Raw genomic sequence first — 21,923 nt, 5'->3', positions numbered from 1 at the left:
TGGGTGAGCACCCCTGGGACCCCCTCCTGGGTCTCACTCCTGGGCAGTGGCAGCTCCTGACTGAGCTCCTGCGCTGTGACACTGCAACCCTGGACTATGGGGCCATGCTGGCCCCCAACAGCTCCATGGTGGCCCTCAGTCCCCTCTTTGCCAGCACCCAGATCTGGCTGATGTCTAGACGACATGGGCGACCCCTCCACAGCCTCAACCCCCTGCTGATCCTCTCTTTACTGTCACCATCACTGAGGCTTTGGGGACATCTTTCCAGGTGACAACACTGGGACCATGATGGAACCCAGCAGCTGCTGAGAAGATGTGGAAAACTAAAATTACACCTTGCAGGGCCTCCCATCCCCTGGCCACGATGCTGTGGTCATCAGGGCCATGGATGGGGTGGTCCTGGGTGCACGACTTGCCTGGGACTCCATCCTGCTGGCCAAGCTGCTCCAGGGCTACTACAGGACCAGCAATGGCTTGGAAATGGGGAGACCACCGCCCCTGCCCTCCCCAGGAGTTAGGGCACCGGAAATTTGGGGTGCTGGTGTGTCCAGGACAGCAGGAGAAGGAGGCAAAAGAAGGTTTTGGGGATGCTGTGGGTGCTGTCACACACCTGGCAGCCCCTTAGGGATGTGAGGACACAGCAGGTGGAGGTCTTGGCCTGTTGGGTGTCACAGGAGTTAAATGAGTGCTATATGGGTATGGGCAGGGGATGTCACCCCTAAACGGGGTTGTCACCACACAAGTGGGGGTTATCACCCCCTAAACAGGAGTTGTTACCACACAAAGGGGGCTTGTCACCACACAAGTGGGGGTTGTCACTGCACAAATGGGGTGGGAAGGAGTGAGAAGGGACCCTAGGTGAGTGGGGTGGGGTCACTCTCATGGGTGGGCACTGAGAGATGATGGTGGGGACAGGTGGCTTGGTGTGGTGGGACATCTTGGGGTCTCCTGGGTGGTCACCACCATGTCCTGTGGATGGCCACCACTATGCTGCCTGGGGGGACACCACGGTTTTTCCTTGATGACCACCACCGTGCCCTCTGTATGGACACAACTCTGTCCCCTGGATGGCCACCACTCTCTCCCCTGGGTGGTGGTCCCTGCGTGGGTGTCCCTAGGTGGCCACCACCATGTCCCCATGGCCAACACTGTTGTGTCCCTTGGACACTGGCCCCCTCATGTCCCCGCCAATGGACACCCTGAGTAGCCCCTTCCCATCTCCTCAGTAACTCCCAGGAGAACCCTCCCACACCCAGGCTGAGGGTCCCTCAGATGTTCTCATGTGTCCCCAAAGACCTATCAAGCTCCTTGTCTCCGCATGGACTCTGCCATGTCTCCAAGGACTCACTGAGCCCCTCGTCCCCGCATGGACTCTGACGTGTTCCTAAGGGCTTAAGGGATACGTGGAGCCCCTTGTCCCACTGCATGTGGGGGCTGGTCCCTACTGGGGCACCCTGTAATTGCTGTGGCTCCTGCTGGGCTCCATGTTCCTGCACCACACCCTAGAGCCATGCTAGAGCTGCTGCACCTGTTCCCATGCAATGAGGGACATGCAGAGCTTCCACCAGGATACCCACAGTTGGGACAACATTGGCTGTAGGGAGCTGGCACCCCCAAGGGAGCTGTCATTGTACCCTGGTGGGCCCTGTCACCACCTGAAGGACTTGTTGCCCTCCAAGGTCCCCATCACTTTTCCCTTGTAAGTCCCCACCACTGTCCCCCCTACTGTCCCTATCACTGTCCCACCATGGTACCTATCACTCTCTGTGGTCCCTTTTGCTCCCCATGGTCCCCATTCCTGTCCCTTTGTAGTCCCCACCACTATGCCCCCATGGTTCCCGCCACTGGGTCCCCACTGTCAGGTCCTTGTAGCTTCATGGTGGGCTCGGATGGGTACCCGTACGAGGGTCGGGGGTGGCACTGGGTCAGTGCCCACACCAAGGACTACAATACCAAGGGCTTCAGCACTGGCATCTTCCAGGACTTCTTGGCCACACTGCCGGACCCCAACACTCTGGCCCTGATGCAGGATGAACTCCAGCCTCTGGCTGCGTCCAGCCAGACTTCGTCCTGTGTGGCCAGCTCAGCCCCACCAACTGCCCTGGCAACACCCTCTTCCAGGAGATCCAGAGCTGGCCCAGCTTCCAGGTGACACTGGTGTCCACAGGGCTTGGGGTGGCTGTCCCAGTGGGGTTGGTAGGAGGAGGTTTGGGGTGATGATGCTGGGACTGACTGAACCCTGTGTTGTCCTCCATGGTCCTGTCCCATGCCATGTCCTGTGCCCTGTGTCCCATGCCACGCTCCACAGTCATTCCCCTGTCCCTGTGCTGTCCGGCCATGTTCCATGTCCTGTGTCATGTCCTGTGTCCTGTGCCGTGCTCCAGGGTCATGTTCCTACCCACAGCATGCCCTGTGCCATGTGTCCTGTGCTGTGTCCCACCGCCATACTTCACACCATGCCCCATGCCGTGCCCCAGGCCCCACACCAAGCTGTGCATGGCTGCCTTATTCTGTCACTCCCACCATCTCCATCACTGTCCCCATCACTGCTTCCTTCTTGCTGCTGCACCAGCTGATCCCTGGGTTAAAGGGATCAGCTTCCTCCAGGATCGGTGTGGCTTTGCCTGGCCCAGGGCCCACTGGTGGCTGTCCTGTGCCCCCCAGGATGGGGGGTGACACTGGCACACATCTGCACACACCTGGTATTGGGGCTGGCAGCAGGGCTGGCACCCATCTGGGGCTGAGGAGTGGGGCTGGACACTGAGGCTGGGCAGTGGGACTGGCCACCAGTACTGGGCATTGACACTGGGCACTGGACAGCAGGGATGGCCACTGAGGCTGGACACTGGTACTGGGCATTGACACTGGGCACTGGACAGTTGGACTGGACAGCAGGGATGGCCACTGAGGCTGGACACTGGCACTGGGCATTAGCACTGGGCACTGAACCAGGAGCAGGATAAACCCCTCTGTCCCTTCTCCTTTGCCCCCCTGAGCTCCCCTCTGCCTACCCAAAGCTTGGCTGCACCAGATACCAGCAGGATCTGGCACCTTTGGGGGATGTTTCCCAGGGAAAGAGGGGTGGTCTGGGCGTACTGTGTGTGCTGACTCTGGTCCCTCCCAGACCGAGATGGGAGGACCTCCTGGGGGGCTGCGAGAAGCCCTAAAAAGAGACTGCCCCCTAACCTCCCAGTTCATCAATCTCAAGGTGGGCACCCCCTACCCCTGATCCCACCCCCTCCAAGGGCCTCGGGGGTGACACAGAGCTGTCTGTGTTCCCTCCTCCAGGGGCTGTTGTGGAAGAGGCTCCTCCGGGAGAGGAAAAGTTGCAGTAGCACCAAAGTTCACAGAATCATAGAACTAACTGGGTTGGAAAAGACGAAAAGACCTTTGGGATCATCAAGTCCAACCTGTAACCCAACACCACCTTATCAACTAACCCCTGGCACTGAGTGCCACATCCAGTCTTTTTTTATACACCTCCAGGCGCGGTGACTCTACCACCCCCCTGGGTACCCCCTGCCAATGCCCAATCACTCAGTAAAGAATTTTTTCCTAATGTCCAGCTTAAACTTCCCCTGGCACAGCTTAAGACTGTGTCCTCTCCTTCTGTCAGTGTTTGCCTGGGAGAAGACACCAGCCCCCAGCTGATTACAACCACCTTCCAGGTGGAAGGAGGGGTGGGTGGGTGTCTGGGTTGTCCTGATGACACTCCTGTCCCTGCAGGATCCCCATCAGAGTGGATGGGGGGTATGTGGGTGTTGGGGGTCCCCAGTGACATTCTTGTCCCCACAGGGTCCCCAGTGGAGCAGTTTTAGGGGAGTTTCAGTGAGATTGTTCCATCTGCAGGGATGCCCTGAGTGCAGCAAACAGGAGAGCTCCTGTCTGGCAGAGGCCCCACTCACAGGGACTTTGCTGCTCACGGCTGCTGTGGCCCCGCACAGCTCCAAGGGGCTCCTTGGGCACCCCTGCTTAGAGGGATGGCCTTTATCACAACAAGCTTTCATCCTGGCCCCAACTTTCCATCAGCAGCTTTCTTTCAAAGTGTGAGAATTAGAATGTGATGCCATTTGGGCAAAAACAAATTTCAAAGTCTATTCAACAACAACAAAACCAGAAGCCCAATAAAACATAGCAGTTCATGGGAGTACACAGTGTTTCTGAGAAGCTCCAGAGCAGCTCAGCCCAGGTAGGGTTCGTCAAGGCCAAGGCCCAACCAGCATATCTCAGATAGATTATGGTGAGGCCTGAAAGGGAGTGGGGGGATACTTAGCATCACAGATTTTAAATTACTTTGAGAAGTATTGTCTCCTCATATTCATTATCATCCAGTGTGTGTGCCACAAATTGGCAGGGAATTACTTGCCTCAGCCTTGATGACACTCCCAGGCTTTCCCAGATGAGCTGGCAGTGGAAGACAGTAAAAATTACAGGTGTTATCTGAGCCTATGTGGCCTCTCACGTGACTCTTGGCCTCTTTCTCCCCTCTCGACTTGCACGACCCAGGTGGACATAAGTGATAGTATGAACATAAAACATGTTAAACTGATTTTCTGCCCGATGGAAGGTGGTGACAGGGATATTTGATAAGTGCTGATGACTGAATCTGAGCTGCATGGTGTGATCTTGCTTTGCAATCGTTGGAAGGAAAGTGGGGGCAAAAGTGGCCACCTCTGGGCCCTCAGGAAACTGGCAGCAGGCGGCTCGCACTGGACGCTGGACAGCTCCTTTGATCTGGAGAGCTACCAGACCCCTAAATCGTACTCCTTTATTTTCACCATCACGCCCTACCGCAGTATCTTTTTTTTAAGATTTTTTTTTTCTGTTGTCCCCGCCGCGCTCCCAGCGAGCCGCCTCCCCTCGCTCCGCCTGCGCCGCCCCTCGGGGCCCCGCTGCCCCCCGAGCCCGCCCAGCCCCGCACACGGCCCGGCTGAGGGGAGCGTGGCGACGCGGCACAGCCCGGCCCGCAGCCATCGGCCCGGCCCGAGGGCCCCGCCCGCCGCCAGATCGCGGGGCCGGGCGCCCTTGGCGGCTTTCGGCTTCGCTTCTGCGCTCTGAGGGAATTCTGTGTTGCGATGCCGGGGTGTTTTATTTTTCGGCGCGGCAGGCGGAGGTGCGGGTACGGGCAGGAGTGCAGAGGGGAGTGCGGTGATTGTTCGTTTCCCTTTCCCACCGCCCCACGCCGCGTTTTCCTTTCGATTCCTTTTCTCCCTTTTCGCTGGGAGAGGTTGTCACGTCGCTCCCCGCGCCGCTCCTCACGGCCGTCCCCGCTCGGCCGGGCGGTGGCGCGGAGCACCACGGGAAAGGCTTTTCCCGGCGCCGCCCGAGCCCTCAGGCGCGGCTGGCGGCGGCCGGAGAGGAGGCGGCTGCGCGGGGCAGCGAGCGTGTTGGGGCGGGCAGGGGAGCCGGGCACGGGCCAGGCTGGGCACGGGCTGCGGGTGCTGCCGGCACCTGCGCGGTGTCTTGGCCAAGGAGACTTTTGGGTGGGTCGCTCGGAGTCTTTTTTTATGGCGTTTGTCCCACGGCTCTCCCGCTTCTCCTTCAGCCCGCGGCGGGGCCGAGCAGGAGCGCAGCGGGGCGAGGGAGCGATTCAGAAATGAAGGCGGGAGACGGGGTGGGGGCACGGCGGTGTTAGAGACGCAAGCCCCGGGCTGAGAGATCTCTCGCTGCTGACAGTCTGGGGACGGGGCCGGGTCAGGAAGCCCGGCGGCTCCTAAAGGCTCCCTCCCTCCTTCCCTCCCCGGGAGCGGTGGGGCGTGGGGAGGCGCAGGGGAGGGGCAGTGGCGGTGCTGAAGGTGACTGAGAGAGGAGGAAGATTGAAGAGCCTTGGCATGTCGCCACGGAGTGCCTGTGACTGCTCCTGCCGTCTCTTTAGCAGCCCAGTCTTCTAGAATGTGAGCATGGAGTGCCTGTCTCTGCCAGTGACCTCCTGGCTCCCTAGAAGGCCCAGAGAGCCCTGCAATGTCACCGTGGAAGCCGTGTGAGTGCAAGTGAGCTCAGGGCTCTTTAGAGACCTGGATCCCTCTAGGATGTGAGGATGGAAGCCTTAGGAGGACCTTTGAGCTGAGTGCTCTTTAGCAGTTTAGAGAAACCTGGGATGTCACTGTGGAACCATTGTCAGTGCCAGTGACATCAGAGTTCTTTAGCAGTGCAGAAACACAGGGGATGTCAGCACAGAGCTGCTGTCATTGCCTGTGACCTCACTGCTCTTTAGGAGCACAGCGGCCACTGGCTTGTCACAATGGAGCCCCTCTGAGTGGCTGTGACAAAGCACTTCTTTAGCAGCCTGGAGCCCCCTGGGATGTCCCTGTGGAGTTCCTCTAACAGCGTGTGACCTTATGGTTCTTTTGCAACCTTGGACACATTGGAATGTCACTGCAGAGCCTGTGAGTGCCTGTGACATTACAGCTCTTTAGCAGCATGGAGACACTCGGGATGTTGCCACTGGGACCCTGTGACAGCGTGTGAGGTCAGTGCAGTTTAGCAAACAGGGGACTCCTGGCATGTCCCCATGGAGCCCTTGGGATTGGACATGACCTCAGTGTTCTTTAGGAGCTTGGAGACCTCTGGGATGTCACCACAGAACCTCAGCGAGTGCCTGTGCCAAATGGGTCCCTTAGCATGTCAAGACACCTCTGTTGTCCTCATGGACACCAGTGACGGCCTGTGACCTTGCAAGTCTTTGGAAGATGAAAGAGCTCTGGGATGTCACCGTGGATGTCCTGTGCCTGTTTGTGATCTCTCTCCTTCCGAGCAGGCTGGAGACAACTCTGATATCACCAGGGAGTGGAGTGTGGTGGTGGTGGTTCAGGGAGGTGAGGGTGGGGGGAGGAACATGTGGCAGGGCTCACTGGGAACTGCTCAGGCACTGAGTCATCAGGGACAGCACCCGAACCCAGGCCTGGGAAACAGTCGTGTCCCCACTGGCCAAGTCCTGTCACAGGGAGCAGGTCTGTCCTCCGCTGGGATGGGAGGCTGTGTCACCCCACTGGAGAAGGGGACCAGGTGTACCCTGTGTCCCCAGCATGCTGAGTCTGGGCACGGAAGGCCAGGTCTACCCACTGGGGTCTCAGACATGGTCTGCCTGCTGCCAGCATGGGAGGCCTTCCCTCCTCTACCCGGGAGACCAGGTCTGCTCACCAAAACGATCACAGTAGTGCTATTTCACTGGCAGCTGAGACGCCAGCAGGGGGTCATCCCACACTGTTGAGAGTGCACCAGGCTCAACAAGTTCTTCTTCCCCTGCTGATTCTGACAAACCTGTTCCCTTGGCTGTGGTTTCACTGGATAGTAGGTAGGGACTGTGGGAATCTTGTTCATTCATTTTTTTCCTTCACGTCACTAATTAGATGATGAGGCATTTGGCTATTTATTGAGCATTTATTTTTAAATGTTCTTTTTCTGGGTTAAGTATGGGTGTCCCATCCACCTTGGTCCAAATCAGTAGAATTTAGCTTCCGATGTGGGTGAAACACAATGCTGCATCCTTGGAAGAATTGTGTCATTCCCACTGTCCTTATGTGCCATCCAGCTTTTAACTTTTTGTGTTTTTTTTTAATTTGCATAAACGATAATAACTCTACGCAGCCAAGCTAGCCTTGCTTCCAAACATCTGAACAATATCTACTGAGGTAAAGAGCATTCTGGAGACCAGCAGCACAACAGTCTTCCCCTGCCTTCTTTGGGAGAGTCCTAGGTCCTGTAGGAGCTCACTGTTTCCATAGAACCACTTGGGAAAGTCCAGTGGGAAAGTCTGCAAACCTGATACATCCTGCATTGGTGAGGTCCTGTATTTGTTTGGGAAGATGTTGATATTTCCTGACTGTATTGGGTTGACCCTGGCTGAGTGGCAAGTGTGCACTCAGTCGGTCTGTCACTCCCTTTCCCAATGGGACAGGGCAGAGAATAAGATGGAGCAAAACCAGCAGGGTGAACTAAGGCAGTTTTATTACAGTAAAAGAAAGAAATAAGCAGAGATTTGTGCTTGCAGCAGCAAAAGAGAATAAAAAGTCAGTCTCTACTTCCCATCAGCAGTGATGTTTGGACACTTCCTGGGAAGCAGGCTTTCAGCACACATAAGAGTTCCTCTGGACAGCAGATGTTGAAAACTCACGAGTACCCCCCTTCCTTCTCTCTCCCTTAGCTTAGGATCTCTCTCTCCTGAGCTGATATCATGTGGTATGGAATATCCTTTTGGCTAATTTGGGTCAGCTGGACTGGTTGTGTCCCCTCCCACGATCTTGCCCACTCCCATCCCCTTTAGTGGGGGAAGGAATGTCAGAGGAGCAGCGCTGCTCGGCAGTAGCCAAAACACTGGTCTGTTATCAACACCCATCCAGCTACCAGTGCAAAGCACAGCACTGTAAGGCCAGTGATCTTGACCTTGGTCAGACCCAGTACAATCTCCACCCCAATTCCATAGAATTTGTGTCATGCTTGGATCCCATATACTCTCATTGCTAGAATCCTTAAGCCTTCTGTATACCAAACATACATTTTATTAGCTACTATCACCTGTCCTTTCATATCCTTCCCAATGATCTCCATTCCACCAGAGGGTGAGGTCAGGACAGGAGAAATAGTACACCTGATGGTGTACTATTGGGCACTGGCATCATCTCTGTTCATCATAATCTTTTTCCTGCTCCTTGCCAAAATTCATTCTTCCATGTCCGTTCTTCCCTCCTGCTACTTTACCTCCTGTAACATACAACTTATGCTGTAGGTTATTCTTAGCCCAAGGTTAAATCTCCTTGAAGTACACACAAGGTCTCCCCATCCTCCCGAATCACCCACCAAGTACACCCAGGTCCTCGGGCAAAGACGATCCCACAAATGGGTTTGCCTTTTCCCATGGAGGAAGAAATCCACACTGGCTTCCCCAGCCACTTCCCTATGTGTAATGCAGGAACCTTGTCTCCTTCCACAGTGTCTAATGGCTTGGTTTAGGTGGGACCAGGGCAGTAAGCAGATACCCTGGTATTGACTAGCCAAGTGGCTTCTGCCAAGTTTGCATCCCAGTGCTTCCATGTCTCATTACCTAATACCCTGAACATAGTTTTTAGCAGCCCATTTTATCTTTTAATCTTCCCTGAGTCCTGTGGATTTTAGAGAATGTGATATATCCACTTAGAGCCATGCATCTTTGCCCAGGAGTTTGTAAGATTATTGTGAAAATGAGTCCTACTGTCTGACTCAATTCTAGCTGGGCTTCCATGTCACCACAAAATGCGTCTTTCAAGACCTGAAATTGTTTTGGGCAGTGGGATGGTTTACTGGGTATGTTTCCAGCCAGCCAGTTGTAGTCTCTGTCCTGATGAGGATATAACTCTTGCCTTGGCATGTTGATGGCAATGACCCTATGTAATCAGTTTGCCAGGCTTCACTATTCTGGAAACCCAGCTGCTGCCCTCCACTCCAAAGATGCTTCACTCGTGTGGCTTGCTTGATGGCAGTGCATTGTTTCACACTGATGGACTCCATGGTCAGATCCACCCCTTGATTAAGACCCCATCTATGTGTTGCATCCCTTCCAAGATGCCCTGATGTTTCATGGGCCCATTGGGATGTAAATTGCTCACCCTTTCTTTCCCAGTCTAGGTCCATCTGAGCTATTGCAATTTTGACGGCCTTATCTATCAGTCCATTGTTTTGATTCTACTCAGTGGAGAATCATAGCTCAGCCAGGGACTTGTTTATGGAACCAAGCTGAGTTTCTTATTTATAGCCAAAGGAATTGCCCAGTACAAGTCAGCTTGTACTGTAACACCTCACTGGCCATGATGGGGCTGTTGAAGGGTGAGCAGGTTCTGCTGATTACTCCTTGGCTCTCTAGTTGTTGAGTTAGTTCTTGGATAGGAGTTACAGAGTCTTGGTTTGTGTGGTACTGCCACCAGTGCACTGTCCTGGTAGCAATTGGTACTTACAGGTCTTGCACCTGCAGCAATCCTACAATGAAGGGATCTTCTGAGAGGCCAGGCAGGGTGGATAACTGTTTGATCTTCTCTGCATTCACTGTAGCTATACCAAAAGCCCATTGATACCCTTTCAAATCTTGAAGTACCTTTTCCTGAGGTAGTTGATGCCTAGGATACATGGGGCCTCTGGGCCAGTCACAGTGGGGTGCTTTTGCCATCTGTCCCCTGTTAAGCTCACCTCAGTCTATTACAGACAACTCCTGGCATCCCCTGGTCACTCCAGAGATCCAATAGGTTCTGCACTCTTGTGCCTTGGTGGCGTCAGTGTACACTGTGCACTGGTATCTACTAAAGCTTTGTACTTCTGTGGATCTGATGTGCCAGGCCATGGAATCCACACAGACAGGGGTTTTGGCAGGCCTACAGAGGAGTCTTGGCTCTGGAGCCTGGAGCACCACCTCCCCCTCCTTCTCCACTGACCTTGTTTTCCCTCGCATGTTCTTACCTCCTTCTCTTCTTTAACTAGATGCAAAAACCTGTGACTAGATGCAAAAACCTTTGTTTTGATTTCTCTCAAATATGTCATCACAGAGGCATTCCCAGCCTCTCTCATTGGCCCAGTTTTGGCCAGCAGCATGTCCCTCCTCAGAGCCATTAAGGATTATCTCTGCTGGACATGGTCGACACTTTCAGCAGCTTCCTACAGGAGCCATCTTTGTGGGCCCCCTGCTACCAAAAGCCAGGCTGTGCAAAACTCACCTTTTGGGTTACAGCTTCTTGTAAAAATGTGTCAGTGCATTCATATCCAATTGTCACATCCACCAGAATGCCTGTTTTTCTTTTGCAAAGATCAGATCTGCTATGTAGTTCACTGTTGTGTTCCCTCACAATGTGGCTCTTGAAGCAGTGTCCTTTTTAGCTTTGTTGATTAATATGTCACAGATGTAGTTGTGTCTTTTAATCCTAGCCTTTTGTGCTGTTCGACAGTTTCTAATGATGTGGGAGCATGTTTCATTTTCAGGCTTGCAGTGTCTGCAGCTTTTGACGCATTGATCTTGTCTTCCTCTTGCCAGGAATTCCCTTGTGTAGACATTGGCCCACAGCTGCAGTGCTGTTACTAGTTTTCTGTGAGGTGTGCCTCTGTATCTTGAGATCTAGAAATTGCTGATGTTATCCTTCTTAAAGTCTGTAATAGCACAGCCTTGGGATATGTAGAAGTCCATCAGAAATTGCCTCACAATTGTCATGAGAAAAGACTACGGAAGGGTTAAAACTGTTGAGCCAGTTGGGAAAGAAAGTCTCATGCTTATCTAGTGTGTTCACAAGTGGTGTTTGCAGAACATGCCATGCTGTACTCGAAGGGGGCATGCTGCCCTTTTCTGGACAATTGAACTGGACTTTCTTCCAAACTCCTGACCTGGCTGGACTGAGCTCTAGGGTGGCTTTCCCCCCCGCTCCATGAGAAGACCCCTCTTGCCTGTCTTCAACCACCGTGATGGACCAACAGAGATGCGAATCCCCTCATCAAGGAACCAAGAACCCCTCTGGCACCCTATTGGCACCCCCATGGCACCCCCATGGCACCCCCCTGGCAACCTCCTTCCAGAGACTGGGACTGTACTCCCTCCCAACTCAGGGAGGGGGAAAAACCTAACGTACCTGTGAGCATTCAGCCATGAAAACAATGGAACTGTCTCACCCCCTCCTCCTGTTCCTATTCTTCTCCCCTCCATGGAAACCTAATTTCAGCCGCCCTTCCCCCAGCCAAGAACAGTATATCTTGGGGGTTCGGTTCGACTGCCCTTTGAGTTCTCCCCAAGACGTGTACCAGCGAGTTTCGGCAGCGGGACCCCAAAGACAGCACGTTTTGGTAGCTATACCCCATTCCCTGACCTCCTTTCCTCCCTTTTTCCCTGTCCTACCCTTCTCTTCCCCGGATCCCCTAACCAAACGCATATTTAGCTGTGGTTATCATCAATAAAATTGCACCTTGTTGATTTGTTACTGCAAAACCCCTGTGCCTTTGTTGGTTATTTTTGCACCCAAAAATCATTCGTCACCCGTTCATTTCGGGCGGACCTTCACAGGATACCAGCTGTTTCCATTTATTAAATTCCTGTTTCCTCCAGTTACATGCTTGTGGATACTGAGTTTTTGGAGTAGCTGCTTTCCATTCTGACGTTGTATCATCACCAGCACCATCCAGCAGTTCTGTCTAGGTTTAGGCTTCCATATGGACAGGATTTTTTCTTAATCTCCTCCAGCTCTCATCCATAATTTCCTATATACTTGACCTAAGCATTCTTCTTTCAGGATCAATCTTAAGGCATCATCCGAACATTGGACAAGTCCATGTAATTTTCAAGCCTGTGTACTTGGATTGAGTCCCATCAACTTTGTGATACCCAAACCTCCATCCTTGGCTACACTTAACACCATGTTCGTGTGATGCAGTTTGACATTACACATGCATGGTGTTAAGTGTAGCCATTCCTTGACAGTTGATCGAATCTGTAGGTCAGGGGATTCAAGGAGCCCTGATTTTGCATCCATGTGGTCTGCCAAGTACATTAGTCTGGGGATGATGAATGTTTTTTTGGCGTGTCAGTTTTCTGAAGAGGTTTTAACATGATGATATATGTTCTCATCCATATTACTCACCAAGCTAACAATATGGGAGTCCACTTCCCTTTGCTGCAGACCATGTAGAAAATGTGCTGGTGGCTCACGGTGTCAAAAGCCTTAGCGGTGTCCACAAGTACGACACCCAGCACTCTGTGTTCTCTTTTGGCAGGTGAAATTATTGTTTGCAGGAGTATCAAATTTTCAGAGCATCCCCCTGCTCTTATACAGCCTCTTTGGCTTGGATTGAGGGGGCATACCTTAGTCAGCCTTGCTGTCATTCTGGAGAACAGTTGTAACAAGACAGAACCAATCTTGATGGGTCTCCAGTTATTAATGTCCTTTAAATGTTCTGATTTGGTTGACCTTGGCATTAACAGTCCTGCATCCCCTCACCATACCTGGGATTTCACCTGATGTTAACTAAATATCTCCATGATCCAGGAGAATTCAGGGTCCATCTTCTTGATGTCCTTTAGGGTGATCCCATCTGGACCAGGAGCTGAGTTTCTGCTCATTTCTTGCACATTCTTCTCAATTTCTTTAGCTGTAATTAAGTCCCTGAAAGTGCAGTTGTTGGCTTTCCCTTTAATTTGGAAATTCCCAAGGCTCTTAGTGTTTGCCATCAGACTTTAACTTCTGAATAAACTTTGCTGGGTGGAATGTCACTGCACAAACATTCAACATCATCCAGAATAATCCTGGCTAATTTCCCCCTATTTAGATGGAAGAGGTGCCAGAAGCACAGCTAATTACCTCTCTTGATTGCTGTCTTCATGATGAACTTCTGGCTACCTCTTCTCAAGTTTCTTTCTTGGGTCCCTATTTTGTTCTTATCTGTGGCTGATGTTCTTATCTGGCTTACCATATGCAGCCATCAGAAGCAGTCCTGCACTGACTCATTGACCAGTGATGTCGTCTCCTGGCCATTAAGTAACTGCTTTAATGCCCTCGGGAAGGGGTTGAGTTTCCCAGCTGAAAGCCATTCACCAGGAGTTCTCTGATAATGGGCCTGAGCTACCCCTCCTTTTGCTAGTTGATGTTCCCCAGCTGTTCCTCCTAATTTTCTGGACAATGACTCATGCCAGGTTCTGTTTTCATACCCACCGCTGGTTCTCTGGGGAACAGTCTCCTTTTGTCAGGAATTTGCTTTGCTGTCTTGGATGGAATGTGTTCAGCTATGAGTTTATTGATGTTTTTGTTTCCCTGAAACAGAGCTTCTAACCTGATCAGTAGATGTTCTTCCTTCTTGGTCCAACACCTTTTGTGAGCTCCTCAAGCGGGTGGAGGTCTCCTTTGCATGGGAAGCAACAATCCTTTCCCAATTTCTGACAATTGGATGTACCAATCTTTTATGTTGTTCCAGACTGATTTTTGTTTTGAAGTACCATCCCCATGGCTCACAGATCCACTACCCAGTTGCAGCTATTTCAGCCATTGTCCTGCATTTAGAAGATGACATGCAATACTGTGTTAGTTACTTGTTTTCCTCCTGTACTTAGCAGATCGAAAACAAATCCTCCTTTTGCTGTAGGCTCTTTTTAGGTGTTCGGTTAAGCCCAACACACAGTCCATACAGGTTCCACAGCCTGGACATGGTGGATTTTTGTCAGGAATCATCACTGTTGGAATGCCCTAAGGCATCTGATTAACATGTTCCTGGCATGGGTGGGGATATTGCCAGCATGTTGTTCTCCAGCTGAGGAGGTGATGTTTCCATTGTGCTTTCTCTCTCATGCTCACCACTTTTTTCCCTGTGGTTAAGTACCAACAGCTCTTTGGTCCTCTGGTGACAGCTGTCTTTTCCCACACTTCGATGATGTGTAAGATGTTCATGCACCTCTGGCAGCCTGGTCAAATTCTCCCAACTTGTGGACAAGTGAACACATTCATTCATTTCAAACACTCCCTAGTTATAAAATTCCTATGTCACCAGTTTGAATTCATTTTCCACCAAATCTAAGGGGGCAGATGGTAAATTTGCAGACAACAGGTGTACAAGGGGTCTAATTTCAAATTTCTGGATCCCAGGTCCACCCAGTCAGAAAGGCTGGCCTGGGTGCAGGTTGATACCTGGAATAAGCGTACCAACGGCCCCATTTTGCAGGTCTAGAATTTTAGTTTGTCGCAAATTACGGAGAGGAAGTATTAGATTGCTAGTGGAGCCCCTGACCACTTGATGATCTTTGCCCAGTATAAACCCATGGGCCAGGTTTTGGGACAGAAGTTATGCAGCTCTTACCTTAAATTTGTTTCACTTTATATCTGGACATCATTGGCTGGCGATTCCAACAATACTTTCACAGACAGAATCACTAGGTTGGAAGAGACTTTTAGGATAATGAAGTCCAACCCGTGCCCTAACACTACCTCAACTAAATCCACGGCACTGAGTGCAACATCCAGTCATTTTTAAACATATCCAGAGATGGTGACTCCACCACCTCCCTGGGCAGACAACTCCAGTACTTTATCACTCTTTCAGGAAAACTTTTTGTAACATCCAACCTAAATTTCCCTGGGTACACCTTGAGACTGTGTCCTCCCATTCTCTGAGTTGTTGCTTGGAGAAAGAGACCAGCTCCCACATGACTACAACCACCTTGTCAGATAGCTGGTGAGAGTGGTAAGGTCACCTCTGAGTCTCCTTTTTCTCCAGGCTAAACAACCCCATCTCCCTCAGTCGTTCTTCACAGGGCTTCTGTTCCAAACCCCTCACCAGCCTTGTTGCCCTCCTCTGGATGTGCTCAAGCATCTCAACGTCCTTCCTAAAGTGAGGGCCCAGAACTGGACACAGCACTCAAGGTGCAGTCTCAGCAGTGCTCAGTACAGGGGCAGAATGAGCTCCCTGCTCCTACTGGCCACACCATTCCTGACCCAGGCCAGGATGCCATTGGCCTTCTTGGCCACCAGAGCACACTGCTGGCTCATATTCAACCAGCTGTCACCAGCACCCCCAGGGCCCTTTCTGCCTGAGCACTGTCCAGACACACTGTCCCCAGCTTGGAATGTTGTAGGGGGGTTATTGTGGCCAAAATGCAGGACTTGGCACTTGGATTGGTTAAACATCGCTTTCTTGGACTCTGCCCATCCATCCAACCATTCCAGGTCTCTTTGGACAGCCCTCTTACCTCCAATAGCTTGACACACACTTCCCCCTTAGTGTCATCTACTAACTGGTTAATGGTAGACTTAACACCCTCATCCATGTCATCAGTAAAGATATTGAACAGAACTGGCCCCAGTACAGACCCCTGAGGGACAGCTCTGGTGCCTGGCTGCCAGCTGGATGCAGCACCATTCACCACCACTCTCTGGGCCCATCCAGCCAGTTCTGAGCCCAGCACAGAGTGCTCCTGTCCCAGCCATGGGCAACAGCTTTTCCAGGAGTATGCTGTGGGAATGTCTCAGTTTGAAAAGACAGGTGTCTGCTGAGGAAAGCAGGAGCCTGTCTTGAAATGGAAAATGCAAACCCCCCTCTCTCTGAATTACTATAGTTTTGAAATTAAAGGGCTCTCAGGCAAAGATATGGCAATAGGAATAACAGCTGTTTATTAGGAAAAATAAAAATAAAAATGCAGTAATACAAAACAACACTGCCAGAGCCAGAATATGACCTGACACCCTCTTGGGTCACAGTGGCTGCAGTCCTCCTGAATTGACAGATGTGGTTCTGTTGGAGCAGTGATCCTGTAGAAGGGTGTAGTTTTCCTCTGAAGATCCAGTGGTGGTGTAGAAGGGCCTGGTCTTCCTCTGGGAATCCAGTGGAAAAGGCTGCCTGTCATGTTCCAAATTTCAGATTATATCCAGATAGGAATTCTTGGCTCCTCCTCCTGGGCAGAGCATCTCCCAATGGGATGATGTAATTTTTATCAGTCATGCAGTGAGACTCAGTGGCCCATTAACAGAAGATACCTCCCTGGAGGGTCGGGAAGAGATAAAGAAAACTGCCTCACCTGATTTTAGCAGGTGGCCCATTAACAGAGAATATCCCCTCCAGAGTTATGAGAGATGGGTCTGGAAGAGATAAAGAACACTGGCTCACCTGATTTCAACCGATGATGATAGAATAAATACTTCTGGTTACATCTTGCATTTCAGCCCAAGACACTCCAGGATACCAGGGATATCTCCTGAGGGGAATGGGCTGCACAGGTAATTTTCCTCTTCCTCTGCCTTGGAGCAGAATATTCTCTTCTCCCCATCATGACCTATGTCTGCTCTGTCTCCATCTGCAAAGCCTTGTGGTCACTCTGGTACCCTCCTGGCCAGCAGAGCTTGTGCCCACACAGCAGCAGCTGCCTGGGCCAGTGGGTTTCTCTCTGCTCTGCTGCTCATAGCCAGGACATTTTCCCTGCCCCTCTGCCAGGGCAATGCCCTGCGCCAGTTCTGCTGTGAGGCTTGCCCAGGGTGGTGCCAGCAGCAGCGGCTCCCTCAATGGAGTAACTGGAGGCAGAGAAAACCAGCAAGCCCTTGGTTAGCATTGGTGACAGCCGGTCTCCTCGCCCACTCTGAAACTGGTCCTAGTCCCACCAGAGCTGGGCAGAGTTCTCATTAGGTCTGGGCACCACAGTGTTGCCACCCTCACATCTCTGGGTATGGCTGCAGCCGCACCTGGCCCAGGGACCGGGCAGACCTTGCAGCCAGCCAGTACCACCCTCCTGAGCTGCACACACCTGGGCCCCAAGGAACATCCAGATCAAGTGGACCTGGCATCCTTCTTCCACCCCAGACATGGGGAAACCCCAGAGTCCCATTCCACCACAGAACTGGGTAGACCCAGCAGCCCCATCCAACCCAGAAACCAAATTTCAACATCAATAAATATATTTTTGACAAAAATAAACTGTTTTAGTTTTTTTTTTAAATAGATGCATTTCTACACTGAAGAAAGAAATTCCTTCGGAAATATATTTTGTAAATTTTTTTTGTATCGGACCCACAACACCACAGTGGTGATCACAGCCAGCATCTGCTCTTGGCTCTGCCTGCACACCCACCCACCCACTCAAACTGCCACCACCAGACCCCACACAACCCACAGCAAACAACCTGGGTGGGGGGATGGTGTAGGGGCAGCAGAGCCTGGCATGAAGTGACCAGAACCTAGGCCGAGCTCCCCTGCACACCGGGAGAGAGCAGGAGAGTGGAAATCCAGACACAAGGACAAACGCACGGAGGGGGACATAGAGACATAAATACAGAACACAGCTTTGCTGACAGGGTTTTTTATTATTCAGGGCAAATGGCCCTGGGCTCAGAGGGATCCTCCAGGGTCGATCATCTCCTCTTGCCACCGGAGGAGGACAGGACACAGATGTCAGCACCACTTAGAATCCTAAAACACAAAGCCCAAAACATCACCCTTCTGTTTCCACTGGGATGTGAGAGGGGCCTTGTCCCCATCCCTGTCCCTGCAGGCACAGCTCACCTCCTCATAGGTCAGGCGGGTCCTGCTGCCGCAGAAAACAACACCCCTGCTTCAATACTTAACGCAGAGTGGACTGGGAATAAAGACAGCGTTAGAGACACACTCAGGGCATAGGGCTGGACTGGGTGGCAGGGGAGAGCAGGGGCGGGCTTGGGGAAGGGGCTGTGGCAGCAATGGGGTGCAGGAGCTGCTGTGCTGCTGCCCAGAAGCACTGGGCTCCTGGCCAAGAGGCACAGCTGGGGCAGGGGCTGTACCCTGGCTCATCCAGGGGGTCCTGGGGTGACAGGGATGGAATGCAGCAGGGCCCTGGGCAAAGGATTCCCTGGGGAGGAGCCCTGGGGCAGTGCATTGTATGGGCTGTCAGGAGGGGTGCACTGGGCTGTGCTGGGACAGACTGGGATGGCCTGGGCTGTGGTGGCCATGAAGGGGAGGGTCTGACACCGGCAGAACTCGTGGTACCCACCAGAGGCGTCTCCAGGACCACGACATTGTCTAAATTCAACTGCAGAGAGACCAGGAGACCTCACTGGTCACTGGGATGTCCCCAGTGCCAGCAAAGGATGGAGGGACACCACTGCCCCCCAGTTCACTGAGGGGATGCCCTCCAATGCCAGCAGTCCACTCACCTCCCGGAGATCATCTTGGGTTCCTTCCAGGAGTGCCTGGAAAGGAGGACAAAGGCTGGGTCTGAACTAGACCTCGTGGCGCTGTGGGGGGACACGGGTGCAGGGAGCAGGGCACAGGCAGAGGGATGGGAATTCAGGGCCTCCAAGGAGATCTGTTTGAGGTGGGGGGAGACCCAAAGACACTGATCTGGGGTCAATTGAGGGCCCAGGGGACAGGGCTGGGGGTGTGGAAGGAGCAGGGTGTGAGGTACAGGGGAGGAGAAAGGAATTGAGGTGTAGGGACATGGGAGTGCAAGGGAGGGGCTTGGTGGGGACAGAAGTACAAGGACGGGTGGGGACAAAACCAACAGGACTGGGAGATGGTGTGGGAGTGGGGGGTGAGTCAGGGAATTGTACAGGGAGACCCCTCTGCAGTGGCCAGGAAGAAAGACAAAGGATTGAGGGAGGACGTGGAAGGAAAGGCCTCAGGAATGGTCAGTGGGAGGGCAGCTGGGGACCCTGAATGGGACACAGAGGAGAAACCAGAAGGGTGGGATGGGAGGCCAGAAAGGGCAGGATGTGGGAACAGTGTTTGACTGGCGTCTCACCTTGGCCTGTGTGGGGGGGCACAGCAGGATGGAGAAGAGCAGGGCCACGCTGAGCACAGCCACCTTCATCTTCCTCTGGCTCTGGGCAGCGCTGCCTGAGGCTGCAGCAGGTGAGGAGCACCTTTATCCCTGCCGGGACTCCTCCCTGCACTCTCCCTGCCAGCCCCCAGGCCAAAGCCCGGCTTGGCACAGCCCCAGCCCTGGCCACAAGCCCAGCCCTGGCACAGAGTCCATCCCACCCCACCTGGGGCACGGATCCAGCCCGCTCGCCCGGCATCCCTCCAGCTTCCTGCACAGGGCAGCTGCCCCTGGAAGGGCCCAGGCACCTGGGGGGCCAAGGGGGGCAGGCAGGGAGCCAAAGGCACCTGGAGACCCTGTGGGGACAACCCCCACTCCAACACAATCCATCCTCCAACAGCCCCCAGTGCCAGATCCCCCATCTCCTGCTGCCCCTCCCCTCCCAGAGCTTTCCCTGTGGGACACCCCAGAGTGGAGCCCGGCCCCAAACCCAACATGTGGGAGAACAAGGGGAACAAGGGACATGTGATCAGGCGGCTGATTGGCATCTCAGGCACTGCAGACACTGGGGAGCACTGGGCAATGCTGATCACCTGCAGACAAGGCTGAGGGCTGGGGAATGGCTCAGCTATGACAATTCCCACATCCACACAATCCGATATCCCTTTCCCCTCAGACGCAAAACCCGACCAAGCTCCATGCCCAGAGCACTGTCCAGAGGGGAATATCCCCTGCCCTGCCCCTCATCCTGTCACACCTGCAGCCACAGAGCCTTCCCAGAGCACCTGGGTCATGGCCCTGGCTCTGGGCCCAGGTCAGCACTGGCCCTGACCAGGATGTGCCCGTCCCAGGGACATGGGGAAGTGGGCACCTGTCCCCAGGCAGCCACTCGAAGCTAATTGGGGTAACAGAGGTGCCCTGTGAGGAGGAGGGGTGTTGGTTCCTGCCAGCATCTCTGACAAGCCCTGTTTACCCAAGCCCTGAGACACCAGGAGGACATTCAGACATCTTGGGCTTCCAGGAAGGAAAATCCCCAGTGAGGGGGTTCCTGAGAACTGTCCAAGGCTGTGATTCCTGTTTGATATTCCAGGGCATTAGTGACGGGTTCTGCACCTCTCTTTTTCCAGGGACATTTTCGATCCAGCAGAGATGTCTTGTGGGCCACCTGGGAAAACTTTTCAGGCCACTGCCTTGACTGTTTGCTCTGGAACTTGCCCCAGGAGCTGCAGGGCCCAGGAAGATTTTTCTGTGGAGAGCCCCAGGGCTGAGAGATCAGAAGTTACCCGTGGGAGATCCTTGACTGATGGACAAGAGCTGTGATGTCATTGGGTTGCTGAAGACACCATGGAATGGAATTGAGGACGTGTCCGCAGGATTCTAATTGCAGAATAATGGCCAAGGCGAGATCCAGACCTCCTTGGAGATCAGTGCCAGTCAGGGGGGTGGCTCTGGACAGCCACTGACCATGTGCCACCAGCCCAGGCAGAAGGAGCTGGACAAGCTCAGAGGGTCCCAGTGTAGGCAGATTGGCCCTGCAGCTTCAGGGACCCCATGGGAATGTCCCTGCCCCCCTCAGGGCTGTGCATGAGCTGTGCAGAGTCTCTCCCTCCAGCTCTCAGCAGCATTTCAGCAATGAGCTTTTTCCCCTCTTTGACTGACTGGTGCTTTTGCACAAACAATTTACATCGGGGTCCTCAGCACAGGAAAGGCTCAGACTTCATGGAGCAGCTCCAGAGCGGGCTGAGATGCTCCAAAGGGTTGGAGCACCTCTGTGACAGAGACAGGCTGGGGGAGTTGAGGTGGTTCAGTCTAGATCAGAAAAGGCCATGGAGAGACCCAGTTGAGACCTTGCAGGACTTCAAGGAACCTCACAAGAAATGTGGGGAGAAATGTTTTAGTAGGGCTTGTCTCACTGGGGAAGGGGAAATGGTTTTAAAGCAGAAGAGAATAAGTTCAGACTGGCGATAAGGAAGAAATCTTTGATGCTGTGGTGGTGAAACACTGGCACAGGTTTCCCAGGCACCTGGTGGATGCCTCATCCTTGGAAATATTCCCGGTTGGATGGGCTCTGAGCAGCAGGATGGAGCAAAAGATGTCTCTGCTCCCACCCCATAGGAGGCCCTGTGGTGTCAGCTTCCAACGGGGTCGGTGTCTCTTGTAGGATTCAATTCCCCAGGAGAGCAGAGGGAACACACAGAAGCACAGATGGCAGGAACGTCCTCCCATGGAGATGGGAATATTCTGGATCCACAGGCTCAGGCTGCCCTGTTTTGTGTCTGTAGATGGACGCCAGTGTCAGAAGAGACTGAGAACCAGGAGGCCCCACAGTGTCTCTGAGTTCCCTTGCTTCCGGGAGGCCACACAGAATCCCAAGGTGTGGCAGTAAGTTCCTTTGTTATGAAACTGTGCTGTTATAAATAAAAGTAGTTTGTTCCAGTTGCCCCCCATGCATGTTGGTTTGTCCCAGAGATCCCATCCCCCTGTCCATCTCCCTCAAGAGCTCCCCCTAATTCCAGATCCTTCCCTGCCACTGAGGGAAACCCTGCCCTCCTCCCTTGTCCATTACAGAAACTCCACCTTTCTCTCTAGAAACTTCTGTGTCCATCTTGTATCCCTCACATGCCAATTGCTATGCTCAGTCCACTCTCCTCCCCTGTTGTTCCCCACTGGCTGCCATAATGTGTGCCCTGCCCTGTGCTCCTCCCCAGGTTTCTGCCATTGC

Source organism: Melospiza melodia, chromosome 28 (assembly GCF_035770615.1).
Source record: "Melospiza melodia melodia isolate bMelMel2 chromosome 28, bMelMel2.pri, whole genome shotgun sequence".
NCBI lineage: Eukaryota > Metazoa > Chordata > Aves > Passeriformes > Passerellidae > Melospiza > Melospiza melodia.
Note: the sequence above shows the minus strand (reverse complement) of the source record.